This window comes from Falco peregrinus, chromosome 11 (assembly GCF_023634155.1).
Source record: "Falco peregrinus isolate bFalPer1 chromosome 11, bFalPer1.pri, whole genome shotgun sequence".
In the NCBI taxonomy this organism is placed as follows: domain Eukaryota; kingdom Metazoa; phylum Chordata; class Aves; order Falconiformes; family Falconidae; genus Falco; species Falco peregrinus.
The window spans coordinates 30,679,298-30,692,178 of NC_073731.1; the positions used below are offsets into that span (position 1 = coordinate 30,679,298).

The window sequence follows — 12,881 nt, forward strand, 5'->3', positions numbered from 1 at the left end:
CTCTTGTGGCAAAGATGGCAGCAGAGTATGTAGGAAAACAATCCGTCATTAACGTGTACTTTTAACCACCAGCACTGTGGTACAGCAAGTGGAAAAAACGTGAGAGCCAATAAAGTAATGAGCCATCTCCTCTGCAGATCACCAGTAAATGCTCTGCTGGTCACAAAGATCCATAATTAAGAGAATGTTGGCATTAATGATTAATGAGCTATTTGAAATGAGCAAATCAGATTGCACTTTTCATGCCCTACCGCCTGTGGGTGAGGTTTTGTAGAATATAATTCACAGGCACCTAACCTGGACAGAAATAAAACAATTCAATCCTTTCAACTGCTTGTTACAAAATAGTGGCTCAGATACCAGAATCACACCTTGTGTCACACCTTAATTAGAAAAATGGAAGAAAAGAGAACTCCTCCTTGTGTAGAGAACAAATGAGAACCGAGTCAGGTTCTACCATTAGTTTAGTCCTGGGCTAAGATGGCACCAGACGGGCAGCATTATTTCTAATTTCATTGCCCATTCAAGGAAAAAATTGAAGATCACATGTTGAAATCCCTTCCAATTCTAGCATTTACTTAAGCATATGTTTAGAGAAAACACATACATTTCAATGCTATCTTGAATTAGAATTCTTCCGTGTACTCAGGCCCACATGTATCATCTGAAAAAAAATCTTATATGCCTTATTCATCAGCAATAGATTTTATAGAATTTCCTTTTACACTACTGAAAGAAAATATGGCATTTTCAACTATTACAGCGAATACTCAGACAATGCAGCACTACAGCTCTATCTTACTGTTAGAATTTGTAAACAAAATCACGCTCACACTGTGACTTTCACCCATGCCACTGAATTTTTCTCTTCTTTGACCAAGGAGGAGGTGAGGGGATGCCAACAGAGCTTTACTCTAACTTCTTATTTTCTTCTGTGGGCATACAGACCCTCCTCGGTACATCAGTGAAATGCCTGAATGCAGTTTCTTCAATGTTTCTCAATATTTGTATTTTTTTTATCTTGGCCCCATCTACCTAGGTCATACGGGTACAGCTTCTTACTGATGAACTTGCCTTGCGAAAAGGAAAACCTGCCTTTTGGTTTGTTTTGCTAGATAGCCGATCAGCATGAGCAACGTCTGAAAATAATTCTGGGGAAATTCCTTAAACCCCAACCATGAATTGAAATACGAGCATCTATATTCAGAAAAGCAGAAAACAAAAGAAGCAGCCATTTTTTCATATAAATAATAACCATGTTATCATAATAAATATTATATATTTATATATATATAAAAATACAATACCCCCCCCCCCCCAATAAATAATAACCGTGTTATCAAAATGGCCGTACTCGGTTAGTCTACAGGTTCACCTAGCCTGGTAATTTTTCCTTGTGACGGTTAATAGAGGACGCCTTGGGCAGAGCACAGGGATACAGCAAGCAGAAGCTAATACCTTCCTAGAATACCCTCCTAATCTTCAACAAGTCACGGCTCAGACTTCCCATCTGACAGATCCAAGACTTTTCATATATTACCAACAAAGAGGGATAAACTTTACATAAGATAAATACTATGCTTTGATGTTGAGAGTAACTGTTGATGAATAGAATATGTGAAAATAATGTGAAAAAACCACGTACGCATGACATTAGCTCTCCTGTTCACTGTTACCAGAAGACATTTACCCCCTGAGCTTCACCAGCATCCCTGAAACAGGGCTATTGTCCTCACCACCACCAGCATCCTGCAGTTTGGAGGTGGTGAGGTCTTGTTGGGTGACCTAGCTCCTTTCACCACCAACCCAGGACTGAAGAGGGAAAACCACAATACACCTCTCCCGATGTTCAATACCAAGCCATAATCACCCCTCGTTGCTTCTTAAACGTTGGTGAAACTTACGCCTACTAAGATTAACCATGTTACTCAGTTCTCGTCATTATCATTTTAATATTGCACTAGGAAGAAAATGAAACTGCCATATGGTGGAATTAACATGTCAGACATCTGTTAACTCCCTCTTATGGAAAAACAAAGCACTTTAATATATTTACAGAGTAAGCAAGCTGATAGCTACTTGTAACCGATGAAGATAAATTAAATTAAGTCTTTTGCTCCACATTGTAGGATGTTCTTTAGAGGCTTACCTCTAAAGACTTACCTGTATAACACTGAAAAAATAGAGAATGGCCTCTATTTCTGTGGGGACTGATAGCACTAGAAAAACTACTGCAAAAGTTTAAATGCCAAGGTCAGTTAGAATTACAGAGGAGGCACTGCCACAACTGATTTGCAAATTGAAAACACTGGGCTGATCTCAGCCGTTTATGTCTATTTATGTCTAATTTATGTCAGATTTATGTCTAATTAGATTAATACAATACTTTGAAAACATTTTTTTAAACACAGATCTGGTTTGAAATTTCATTTTGAATCTTTTTTTTTCCAAATTTGCCTGAACTTAACAATAAAGAATAAAAAAAGAGAAAGAAACAGAAATAGCTTTGAACAAAATATTTTCTTTTGTTCTTGTTATGTTGCTGATAAAAATGGAAAACCTGTTTTGGGTCATACCAAATGATTCTTCCAGCAATCATTTCATTGAAGAAAACAATAATCACAACCTGACCCTGCCACTTGTGTGTATGATTTTAACCATGATCGCCATTTCATACGGAAAAACGTGACAACTGCCTTTATGTCTCATTTAATTGTAATATGGCTGTTTGGATTACTCTAGAAAAGAAGTTTTTTACACTATTCCTGTACACAGTGATTCAAGCCACCCAGCACCTACCTCAGGGAGAGGATATGTTAATGTTAATGACAATATCAGGGAAATATTTCAAATGTTCACGTTATCGGAGCTGCAACTGGAGATCACTATAAAAGTGTAACTAAAGAAATATGTTTATACACTCAAATACATAAGCAAATATTTGTAATTTTTAGGAGGCAACACACATCTAGCTACTACTGCTATCCTACACTATGGCATGATATACGAAGGTATTGATAATGCTTCTCCATGGATTAAATCAGTTAATTAGGAAGTCCATCACACCTAGAGAAAATGTATTCAGACTGTCATATCTATGCCTCTGAGAGCCTGGAATTAAACAACTAAGTCTTAGTATTAATGTAAGGAATTATCAGCTTTACTGAACACATTTGGTCTAGATGGATCCCCCTGAAGGATTCAGTAAACCTCCTGACAATGTCAGTGCAGTCGTGGCCTCATGAAACATGAAGGCTGGATCTACACTTGTTTTCCCAAAATATGACCAGAGATAGAAAGAAAGAAGGGGGAGTATTTTCTTAGGACTTTATGCTTATTAACACCAACACACTTGAGAAAGTCATGAGAGAATCCTGATAGGAAAAGCAAATGATCAACTCTGGGATCTACAGGTCAGTGGAGACACCTATGGCTACATGGACATCAGAATCTCACTCGTGCTGTTCCTGGCTTTATCACAGCATCTGCTCAGCATGGGTACTAATGCCCTGCTTTGAAAACCTGAAAATAATATGCAAGTGTCATTTAAGGTATGTCTAAGGCTACCGATTCTGACCTCATCTTTTTTTTTTTTTTTTTTTTTTTTTTTTAAGCATGAAAATGTCAGAATCAATGTGTTCTCTATATTTATAGTGTTATGCTGGGGGCTGAGCAAAACCTTGTGCGAGCTGATGAGCATTTCAAAAACCCTGTCAACCTCTTCAGTCCTTCTTCTTGAAGTATCCACCCACAAAATCCCAGACATTTAGTACGTGGCTAGATTCAAGGCTGTCGCAAAATAATACAGTACATTATACCCCCGCGTGTTTTGTTCCCCGTGCGAGCCTTTTTCCTTCCCGGACCTGAGGGTATGCAGCTCCACGCCATCTCTTTGCACGGGCTTCCTCCCACATCAGCTCTTCTCTTTCCAGAACCGCTTCTGATTTACCTGCTACACGTTCCCCTAAAACCTGGTACTTCTGTGTTTCTAGAGACAGATATAATCCTTAACAATCTATCCAAACACATCAAAGCCGTTAATGGATTTCATCCTCATCCCATCGCCACCTCACAGCAGGAGGCACTCCGTTATTTATTAATGGAGATGAACTGGAGGAAGATGGTATCATTTCCCCCAGGTCTTGACACAAACCCTGGCCTCTGATTTTTGTTTAATTGGTCAGTATATTGTCTTATCCTCCAGAGTGGATTTTAAGGAAATGATTCCTATTTCTCAGTCCATGTTTCCATGCACTTCTAGGAGCAAGGGGGTATAGTTAGATCCACGGGATAACTTCAGTTCTCCTCTTCATCAACAAAGATGTCTCTGCCCTTGGGAGAAACTGGCAAGTCTCATCGTTTTCTTCCTGAAGTCACTTCACTGTCACTGTCCACTTCTGAACTAAAAAAATCCCAATCTAAAAACTTCATCTGGCTTTTATAAGTTTGTGTGTGTATATACTTATATATATACTCACAAAACACAACTGCAAAAGAGGGACATTTCAACACAGAGCAGTTAAAATAAAGGAAAAGTATGCAAAGAAATAATACACTGCCTGCATTCAAAATTAATTGTAACAGAATTGCAAGTCTCCTAGGTAAAGAGCTTGGAGACATAACTATTAGAAAGTATCTAAGTCTGAAGCAATGTCTGTATCGAAACAAAACGTAAGCACCAGATCAATTCAGATCAATTGCAGACTACCAAATGGAGCCAAATACTTAAAGACAACTTTAGCTAACAGATTAAATTAAACAAATTATAAAAAAGTATTGATTTATTCAAGACAGACATCAGATTTTGGTACTACCCAGAGAAAAGGAAAAAAAAAGGAAAGGCAAATGTGTTTTGAATAAACCTTCCATACTAACTTATTAACTGAACATAATCCCAAGAATTATTTCATTACAGAAGGTGATGTGCAGTCTATGAAACTGGCGTGCCTGTGAGTGGAGCTTTGCTCTTAATAACAGTAAGTGAGCAGCAAGGTTTTGCACACTACTGTCACTGCCAAGTTTAGAGGAAACCTCCAGTATATGCTACGGTTGTATCACCTACATTTTGAAACGTTCTGATACACACCTGAGGTTCAACGAAACGTCAGACCACATACTGTGGTAGACGGGTCTTTGCCAGCCATACGTAAAAGCACACCGAACACTACAACCTGTAGTAATTAACCTTAGCGGCTCTCAGGCACATACTGCACGAAAACTACTGCAGTCGCTGCTCGCTGCGGCAGCAGGGCTGGTGCTTTGCTGTGATGTGCATCAGAGAGGAGAGCTGCACCCCAAGTCAAACTGCTTTCCTCTCCCCTCTTGCACATAATCATAGGAATCGACAAGTAATTACATAGGAATTGTACACTAAAGTGAAGGCATAGAATGTGTTATTTTGTGCTTTCTGAAAGGAAATGGCGTGAGCCGAGTATGTAAAACACACAGCACTTCAGTTGGAAATTCACCAAAGGAAACGGTGAAGGAGATCTTCAGGCTTCCCGCAGCTCCGGCAAGCGGTAAGGGTGCTGGAAGACCATCGCTTTCCCTTCCCAGGAGAACAGCGGCTCTCGGATACGGTGCGAGGGTTCCTATCCTGCAAGCCCACACCAGACCAGCGCCCTCTGTAACCCCCAGGCCTGCTGAGCCAGCCCAAACGCCGAAAAGCACCTCACAGCCCCGTGACCATACGGTTATGGGTCACCTGCTCTGCAACAGCTTCTTGTTCCACCTGGGCAAGACGATCCTCGTTCCGTACAACCCGGGGGCAGCGATGTCTGTTTAGCGTGCTGAGGGGCGCCAAGGGGAGCGGCGGGCGGACGCAGAGCACCCGGCAGAACTAAGCACCGCTGCGTGCGAGGGGACCCCTCCTGCCAAAGCGGTTGGAAGAAGGAGCCCATGAGCACTAGGGAAAGATTTCTCCAACAAAAATCACTGGCTCAGTCTGGGTGTGACTTTGCTTAGCAACCGTAAGTACCGTGTCCTGTATCACGCAAAAGGTTGTTTTAGTAATACTATGGTGCTAACGGGACATGAGCAATGTATCAGGAAAAAAAGAAAAGCAGCGTGCTATGGAAAAACCACTGGTATCAATATTATGTTTGCTTTACTTCACCATATTGAAAAAATGAGTCAGGATTTGAGACTAGATAACACCAATCTGGGTTACACACACACCCCACTCACCCCCAATAAAGTTAACTTTGTAATAAACGAGCTTGGTCATTTGAACATGAAAGAATGACAAAATCGAAGCTGCAAGAGGCCTCAGATCCTTTTTTCCCAAATTGAACTTAAGAACAAATTCTGGTTTGCAACCAATTAATCAACAATTTAGACAAGCGTCTTGACGTTCTTTGGATACTAACAATGTTGTAATTTAATTTACAAACACTTTTTACCTTTCCCTGTGCATACACACTGCAGGGGGTATTTTCAAAGCAGTGCTCCAGGTTTTAGCCATATCCCGCTGGCTGGCTGGAAACTGCGTGGTTTGGCTTCCTTTTTTGAGGGGCTGGAACCCCACCCCACCAGGATGGTGCCTCCTGAAGCTGATCTGCAGCAGAGCTAAAGAGAAAGCAGCCCAGGCAGAAGTCGGTTTTCTCTGGATTGTACAGTGCAGGAGACACGGAGCATCACTGCTGGTCACGTCCAGGCATTTTTCCACCTGGACTTTCCCAAGCAGCTGGTGAAGATTTGCCTTCGGTGGCCCAGAGTGCTACAAACCTGGATAAACCCGTCCTCTAACAAATGCTAAGAACGACTCACAGCGAGTCTTATCCTCTAAGCTTGATGCAAAGCCCTGGTTTCAGAGGCAAAATTCTCTGTAAACTACAAAGCTATTGACGATCACTATTATTTAGGAGCTCAATAGCAAGGCTACATGCACAAAAGCGTGTATGTCTTAAGTAGCTGACGTACACATTAAGGCCACTCTGTTAGAGTATCTCTAGAGATAAATGCCTTAGGATAAGATTTTCAAAAACATTGAAGTAATATAGAAACACTGATGAATTTGAGGGAACTTTTAAAAACCTTACCCTAAGCACACATTCCCTTTGATTTTCTTTTTAGTCCTTGCTTTTTAAACACAAACCAGAGGAAAACATGGCTCTGCGATACACAGCAGATCAGGATGGGCAGCAGAACTCACGCAATTTAACTTCCCTGGCAGCTTAATGTCCTCGAAATCTTTATGCCAAAGAGATATTTGAATTGTTTAAGGGATTCAGTATTTATTAAGAGGGACAGACAGACAACCATGCAATCACATAAGTCATACTTGGAAGCAACAAACCAATGAGCCAACCCAACACACAAAAGTGCAGAACGCTGCTTGTCTACAGCCCCCGTATTTGTATCACTTCAGTGCTCCAGTAGAAGAACCTGTATTCAATATGCAAATTCTTTGCAGAAGAATGGGAAAGTCAGGTGGGATCAGGTAGAAAATACTAAAACATAGGTAGAGAATTTTAGTGTTCACTGTATCCTATTTCAATTTTTCTGAGATTCTACTTGAGCATCGGTATTAACTAACAATTATGTTTTAAAAGAAAATTTAAAAGAAAAGAAAATAATTCTGTTTTAAAAGAATTAACTGAATTTTAAAAATCACTAGAAGAAACTAAAAATGCATGGTATGATATTTTAAACAGACAAATAAACAAAAAGGGCAAAACAAGGGCATAGGTTTCATGCACCTAGCTATTTTTTCATCTACCTGCAATTAAAACACAAGCACTTCCACAATTACATTGGCGTTGACATCCTACCGCAAATGAGATTTGTCCTTAACACTTGAATTCCCCAGGTCCTGTCACCCAGTGAGTGTGTACGGGCACCGAGCGCGGTGGCGCTGGAAGCTGCAGGATTCACTTTACACTAGTGAGCATCTGTTGAGTCAAATCCTTGTGATTTGCCAGACCCCGGAGGAAGAGCCTTGCCTGCTGGGGCCGATGAACTACAGACTGGCTGGTGTGACAGTGCAGAGGAAGAAGTGGCAGCAGCGCAAAGGCATGGAATGAACATGAGCCCTGACTATAAGAACAGGCATTGCAAACCATACAGTGGCTAATCTCAAACCGGGATGGGTGGAAAACACTCTTCCTCCTGTCAGCGACGTTGATTTAATGATTAGTGTGTCTCCATAAATTATTTTCACATTTACCATCCTGTGTAAAGGTCATGTACTGAACAACCATTCTTAAAATTGAACTCTTTCCATGGAAAACACCTTTTTCAAATGTTTGGGTTTATTTGGCAGGTATAGATGAACCAAGGCTGTCATTGTCCCTGCTGCTGTGAATACCATTTAAATCCGCTGCTTCATGTAAAGCAACACACCTTTCACCTGATGTATGCCCTCCAAGGCACTGACCAAATTTCAGCTCATCAATTTAATATGAAGTCAATTTAATTCTGCTTGACCAAAAATCAGTGCCTATTGTTCCAAAACATGCAATCATCTCACAGTATATTGCAATTGCTGGTTAAGCGGCTTAGTGTTATAGATAAGAGCCCACTCTGATAAGAACAAAGAGGACTGCCAGGATCCTTTATGAAAAATAAAAAAAAAAGCTATTTTGCACACAACTTTCAGAAACGGTTCCCAGCGCATGAGGGTGGAGGCTGCTCTGCGCCTGGGCTGTCATAATCAAATCCTTAGAAATGGATGGGGAATGAGCATATTATTTTTGATTTACTATCTCTTCATTTATGATTTCCAGTTAATACAGATCCACAAAACCATGCCAAAGAGATATAAAGGCCTGATTTTGCTATCCTAATTCAAGCAAAACCCCTACTCAAAGTTCTTTTGAAGCCTTTCCACTTCTGCTAGCTCTTGCAATTTTTATTGCAAGCCTTGCAGTACTTCATGCTTTGCTTAACATTCTGGCTCCTGGAGTTACACGACGTGTGGATCTCCTTTATTTTCAATGTTAAAAGAAGTTTATCACCCTCATGATTGACTAGAAAACCTTGCAAATGAGACTTTTTTTAAAAAACGTCAAAAATAAAAGAGAGAAAGAAGAAAGAATGTAACTATTATTTTGCTGAATAACTTAATAAAAGAGGATGATATTCTTGGAACAAATTCATGATTTCTGAGCCCCAGTGCATATTTAAGGCTCCCCAAAAGAAGTAAGCAACATATAGCTGCATATTTTCACTTAACAGAAGTCCTGTTCTTGTAAAACTTAAGGTTGGGGATTTCTTTTCAAGCTCATAAAGGTATGCAGAACTTTGAGCCTCCTCCTGTCCAGCGTGGGGGCAGCCAAGGAGCTCTCCTGCAGTCCTCAGCTCCTGTGCCACTGGTCTGGGTTCCTCTAAGTGTCAACAGCAAAGTGGGAAGCAAAGTAGATAAAAGCTCTCATCGACCACCCAGCTGATGGCGATTTTGCACCAGCTGCTCAAGTGGGACAAACTGGGCAGCCCAGTCCTTAAACTGCCTACTCCAGAGTCTGCTGTAAGCTACACGGTGACCCTAGGGGACAGCTGCAGTGCAGGGGGTGCTATCTGAAGAGCAAATAGATCAAAAACCAGGCAGTAAATTATCCTTCCTATGATGGATGCAAATCCACATGTTGCTTGTTAACATTGAGTGCAATGCTTTCTTTATTTCCCTCTTCCTCCCACCTCCTAATTTCCTCTTTTTTTTCCCCTTCTCCTTACCTGATACCTTTTGTTTATTCTGTAAGCTATTTGAGGCAGGGGCTGTCACTTCCTATGTGTTTACGCAGTGCCTTGCATGAAGGCTGACAGCTCTAGATGCCCTTATAATCAAAGGGGTGGAGTGGTGGGGGGTGGGATTTTTAAGGCACCAAGGAAAATGAGGCATTCACCTACCATTGACGTTCAATAGGCTTCGAGTACCTTTCTCCCCTTTGAAAAATCTACATCTCCAAGTATAATAATTAAGATGTCTGTCATCAGCAAAACACCCATTGTTAAAATATGACACAGCCTCCAAGTAGGGAAAACCTTCAGTTAGAGCAGAGTCACTAACAAAAAGCACCTTTTTTTCACGAAGCACCAAGACCTCATTTGTCTAAAATCGTGCACCACAGTACTCAACATACTTTCTGGAAGTATCATGTCTATCTTGTATGATATATTGCATTAGTTAGGTATATGCTGAGAAGCACATACACCATCAATTTAAGCACTAACATCGTAGGTTTTTAAAAAGAACATTTCCTATAAATAGAGACTGAAATGATCTTCTTTAAGTATTGTATTCTTTAATTGAATTCAATACCTCTGCAAATGGAGCAAACAATCTCCGACTGATTAGATCATTTGCTTCTATTCTATTTCAGACATGCACTGGTTTGCAGTAATGTAAGGTTTTTTCATTAGCAATTGCTGTTCAGCTACATGTTTTCTTCAGTAACCTAATTAATGCTAGGAAGGTAACTTTTCTTCTTGTGCATTACAGTATGTCAATGTAGTTGACACTCTTGCAGAGGTTATATATAAATAACAATAAGAAAAAAATGTAAAGGGCAAAAATGAAAGGGAATGCAGAAATTAGCAGTAGATTTTGCATGAGGTAGTGAGTGCCTTCATCTCCCTGTGACACCAAGATGGAAAGTGACTACTTAGCACCCTGAAGGACAGACCAGTGGGAGTCTTATGGGTCACCAGCATCGAAATTACTGCATGCAAGTAGAATAAGAAAATGTGTATTAATGAAGAGAAGATATTATGTCCTTAATTTGATTCAGTAGCTTCGTAGGTCTGAGTCTGTTGCATGAATAACAGCAACCTGCAGACAGATTTCACCTTTGACTTCGGGATGTTATCAATCTCTTTAAATCAAATCACAGGCCTGATTGCAAACTGCGTTCCAGTGCAGTCCCTGACTAATTAAGCATATAGTCGTAATGACAAGACAAATCCTACCGGGCAGGATGTTTAGACATAGCTGAAGTCAACCGCTGTGTATTATTAATGGCCAGAAGGGCTCAGTTACATACTCGGGGTGCCATGTGCTGTAACGACACCAACGCTGAATGCTTTCCTCAGAAATATTGATTTCAGGCTCTCGTATACCGAGTTTCAAATGAGCTGCATCGAGTATTAGCACCGGCCGGGCTAACAGGTGAGAGCTTGATCCAAACCTTCACCCTCAGAACATGCTTTGGCGAGATGCTGTGCACATCTGGATGCCCCTGGGGCCTGCCTGAGGCGTGTGATGGTGGGACATTAAAGAGCAAGTGCTCACAGGGCTGGGGTGTAGCCCCTTTAGCCAGAAGAGGATACGGGAACGGTACAGTTGTACCGAGGTCACTCTGCTCCAGTGGCAGGGAGGTGCTCTAAACCCATGGTGTAGATGCTCTGATAAAATCTGGAAGGGCGACCCCTTATTTCAGGAGCCAGAGTCTAGACACAGAAAATCTCTGGCAGGTTGTTTTGCCTAAATGTTTGTTTCCATCTTCAGAAAAAATTACACCTCTCCACAGCTGTTAGCTTAAGAAACCTTTTTCTTCCCCAAATATGCCATTGGAACACCTCAAAAAGAAAAATCTTAGTGGCTAAACATCCAAATAAGTGTCTAAATCATACTGGCGAATATTCCTGGAAACTGAGACCAGCTGGCAAAGCAACCGTCCCAGTAAACTCCCACTGCCCGCAGACCGTGCAAGGTGCCAACTGGGAATGGTCCCTGCGATGTGCGATGTTCTTCCTCCCAAAGTGTGCCTGGGAGTTACTTGAGAGAGTGGCAGAGGCCAAAAGCATGCTGGCCACCGTTAGAACAGTTTAACTCAGTTTAACTATAATTTAGTAGCATTAATTCAGCCCAAATTCTTCCACGCTGTGAGGATGTCCTGCACTTTTAGATGCAGAACTTCCTCTGAGTAAATTTGATGAAGTTTTACATTGCATTGCTGCAAGTACTGAGATCAGACTACTTGGACAATAAAGTGTGAGATACTACTTACAACAGAATGAATAATAATTTAATGCCTATTTAATAAAAATACTCTAGCTTACTACAAAGATCATTAAAAGATCTGCAAGTTACAGTCTACAATGGATGCCTTTTTTTGGAGGCGGCTGGTTCCACGTACCCATAGTTGGGTTTTAGTTGCCCTCCCCCCTCCCTTCTTTTCTTTCCCTTTGGATTTTCATGCACTTTACATAAACAAGAAAAATGCATTAAACCCGTGTGTGTTTGAAAATACAAGTAAAAATACTTTTTTTAAAAAAGCTCACCTTTAAATGAAATGTTCAGGTTCAGAGTAGAAAGCGTATAAAAATACTACAGACAGAGAAGCTGAAGTGTCAGGTCTGATGCCCTGATCAAATTCCAAGCGTGAGTTGAGGTTTCACAGAGAAAACAGGCAACTTGAACTCAGCCATCCCACCTAATCAGCCTGTTCGCCTCCATTCTTGACAGAATTAACCTCATTCATCACGTTGTGCTCCTGTTCCTCCCTACGGCTCGTGACACTTTCTTTTCTCCTTTTCCTACCTCAGGATCTCAGGGCACACAAGCATGTGAGCCTGGTCAACAGAGGAAAAGCTCTTGGCAATCTGTTTTTTGTTGTTGGTGGTTGGGTGGGTGTTTTTTTTCGGGTGGTTGTTTTTTTTTAAGACAGAATAAATATAAAAGGATCTGCCTCCCTGCCACCTGAATGTCCTGGCAAATTTTAAGTTTTTAAAGCACAAAGTCTTTATGCTGTTACTCAGAGTAGCCACAGGATGAAGGTACTTAATTCTCTCACCTGTTTTTCCCCCCTTCCTTTTCCTGATAATTAAATTCCCCCACATATTATACCGAGATCCCGACAAAACCTGAAAGCTACTGAACGTATCACTAAATTCATGAGACACAAATAACCTCAACCAAGAGTCGACAACAGCCTCTGACCGGG

General features: G+C 41.0%; 1 protein-coding gene across 24 annotated transcripts in view; it reads right to left on the bottom strand.

Annotated features, from left to right (window-relative positions):
- NRXN1 (neurexin 1) overlaps positions 1-12,881 on the bottom strand; it is a 730,400-nt gene that overhangs the window by 86,022 nt on the left and 631,497 nt on the right. The window lies entirely within an intron of this gene.